Source organism: Etheostoma cragini, chromosome 18 (assembly GCF_013103735.1).
Source record: "Etheostoma cragini isolate CJK2018 chromosome 18, CSU_Ecrag_1.0, whole genome shotgun sequence".
Lineage (NCBI taxonomy): Eukaryota > Metazoa > Chordata > Actinopteri > Perciformes > Percidae > Etheostoma > Etheostoma cragini.
The window spans coordinates 22,479,288-22,482,467 of record NC_048424.1 but is presented as its reverse complement, the minus strand read 5'-3'; the positions used below and the strand labels follow the sequence as shown (position 1 = coordinate 22,482,467).

At 39.5% G+C, this 3,180-nt stretch overlaps 1 protein-coding gene across 1 annotated transcript in view; it reads left to right on the top strand.

The window, feature by feature from the left end:
- The first annotated feature begins 1,056 nt into the window (after positions 1 to 1,056).
- Positions 1,057 to 3,180, top strand: part of pnocb (prepronociceptin b) — a 27,774-nt gene continuing 25,650 nt past the window's right edge. Inside the window, exon 1 of the mRNA XM_034900313.1 lies at positions 1,057 to 1,210. The gene's annotated coding sequence lies outside the window, so the exon portion shown is untranslated. The remainder of the gene's footprint in view (positions 1,211 to 3,180) is intronic.

The following is a 3,180-nucleotide window of genomic DNA, read 5'->3' as shown; positions in this document are numbered from 1 at the left end:
GTGTGTGTGTGTGTGTGTGTGCCTGTGCCTGTGCGTGTGCTTGTGTGTGTGCGCGTGCGACTGCTTGGGATCCATAGCTTTTATCAGCGATGCCAATCATAAATATTCGTCATTAGCTAAAGAAGATGGAGTCAGTCACACTTGACTTGTTTTTATCTTGAGGCAAATGCCCTCTATTCTATTATTGCACTTGCTTTGACAGATATTTGGATGCAGACATCGGGCATAATATATAGAGTGCATTCTGCCTGGAGAATTTATAAGGAAATATTTTGTGCAAACCACTCAAAGGTGCCAGAATTGGATTTCCCGACAAATTCAATAAGGCATTCCAAGCACCCCAAAAAGAGTCCAATAAGAATTATAGTTTTAATCACTTCTGTTTTCAGACTAATTGTGCATCTGTGGGGGCTTTGTTTGCTAATTATGGAGTCCACCAACAGGAGGGGCAACAGTAATTATTTCCTTGATTGAGGTCAAAACCCTTGCATTTAATCCTGAGGTCTATCCCGCACTCCCCACACAAAGAGAGTAAACATCTTCTCAGCATCCCGTACTCAATTTCACAGCAGTCACTCTTTTACAAATGATTATTTTCTTCCTCAGTAAGCCAGATTTTCACTGAAGAGACTCTAATATAGTCTGCCTGCATCCTCGTGTCTTTGTTGTCTGAACCCCATTTTCTTACAATACAATATTTCTTTGAGAAAGAAAGTGCTTTTCTGCTTTCAGATGCCCCTCTGTAACCACAGCTGGCAATAAAAAGGACATACTGTATCTGAAGGGAGTTGTGTAATGGCATTGATATAAACATGAATACATGAAATACTGCTGTATGTCTCACCAAATGCTTACGCTCTGAAATAAAACTTTGTAAAGTTTTTTCGGGGGGGTTTACACTGCAGATTTTCCGAGCAGAGCTGTAATTCTTCTCCAATGCAAAGTTAATGCAGCTTTTGGGATGGAAATGCAATTCTTTTTCATGAGGGAAATTCATTTTCGGCCCTGCTGTTAATAACAGTCACTTGTGCCTTGACAGATGAAAAACCCAGAGCCGCCATAAACCTCGACAGAGAACCCCCCCCCCCCCTCATCTGGTTTCACATCATTGGGTTTCATTGAGGAGGAGGACGGTAAAACAAATCAGCTGCATGAGATGGAGAGGAGTTCGAGGACTTCAACATGAACGGCGGATATGATCCGCATTACGGTCAGTTTTGGCAGGGAGCCCACCAGCCAGATCACTCAGCGCTTTTTTCATCCTGGGAACCGATCTGGGCTCTAAAGAAATCTCCTAAGTTGTCGTTTGTGTAGGAAGTCAAAGTATAACTTGGTGTTGGAGCCATTAAACCCAAAAGAAAGTGGTATATATGTGCAACTTTAGGAAAATACTGCAAAGTGCTTATGTCTCTTTATTGGCAAATTGAGTTCATATAGAGAACTGTCTTGGGACAGATAATACATTTACACTGATTGTATAAGAAGTTGTGCTTTTATAACAGCTATCATTCTCTCCAGTTTAAAAAAAATCATCACTCTTTGATTCATGGTAAAGTAAGAATAGAATGAAGTGCTTATTAGAAATATTCTATCACCAGCCCTCTTTAATATCTCCATGGATGACCAGCTGAGACAGTGTAAGACAGGATGTATGATGGGTAACATGCCAGTGAACCATCTCATGTATGTAGATGACATGGCTGTTGTCTCTCCTAGCAGTGCAGGGTTTCAGGAGCTGTTGAATATATGTTCCAATTACAGTGTTGAATATGATGAGAAATATAACGCCAAAAAGAGTTTGTTTATGATCTGTAGAGTGAAAGAGGATAAGGATCTTATTTTTCCATCTTTCCATCTTGCAGGGCGAGTGCTAACAGTTGGTTGTAAAATGAAGTATTTGGGTCCCATCTTAACAGATCTAATGTCAGATGATGAGGACATGTAGAGGCAGCGTTGCATGTTATGTATACAGGCTGACATGCTAACAGGCTAACATGTTTGCCAGAAAGTTCTCCTGGTGCTCTGATACTGTCAAGATAAACCTCTTTAAAGCATAATATTCTGCTTTTAACACTGCTCTCTTGTGGGTCAAGTTTAAAAAGCCAAGCTTCAATAAGCTGCGGGTCGCTTCTAATGATTGTTTGTGCATTCTAGTCAGGAAACCTAGCTGGTGCAAGTGAATTGTTCTGTCAAGCAGGAGTGATTACACTCTGTGCTTTACTGAGGAATCCGGTGTACAAATGTATTGGTCACCAGAATTCTTCTTGTAACTCTGTCGTTTCACATGTGATTGACCCGAGGCTCGGTGCTTTGTGATACCAGTCCCCCTTGTGGGATTACTGGTATAGCTGTCTTATTTAATTGGTGTCTGTCTTGTGTATCTGTATCTTTGTTGTTGTTGTTGTTGTTGTTGCTTTTATGGACCGTGAGTCTAATAAGAAAGGCTATCTATCTAGCTATCATGTTTCCATTGATAAAACAAATCTGTAATTTTTTTATCTTGAAGCCTCTACAGCGTTAATGCTGTGACATATGGCTGTTTGGAAACCAATTACACATTTCTATAGAAGGTTTATTTGCGTTTCTAATCCTCGTGGAGAATTAGTGAATGATGAAAGCTTCAGTCTTAGACAACACCGTTTTTTTCAACACTGAAATGGTTGCCAGAACTAGGTTTGTTTTTAAAGATTATCTGTAGAAACTGTAATATTCTCCTTTCAAATAGATACTTCAGTTTATTTTACACATCATATAAATGACAAAAAAACTCAACAACAGTTACAAAAGAGCAACCTGTCACAAAACCTAAAGGCCATTTGTAAGAAAAAAATACATACTATCATCTGATGCAACCTCACAAATCCAATTGCTTTCATAAATTGGAAAAAAATTGTAATATTTTTAGATTGATTACCCCAAATTCTGAGACAATAAAGGATTTATCTTGCTTAATGCTCCTGATATTTTCAGCAAAATGTACATATTATCCATACCAAAATTGGATTTACAAGGTTTGAATGTGATGTTTTGACCTTTTCCATCATGGAGGTAATCACTGCCTCTTGGCCACCGGAGGAAGTGTTTGTGTACACTGGACAGCCAGTGGATAACAGCGATATCAATGACAGACAGGCCTCGCAACAGCTGCTTGTTCTTGTGGGTTCCTTATCTCGGCCGCAC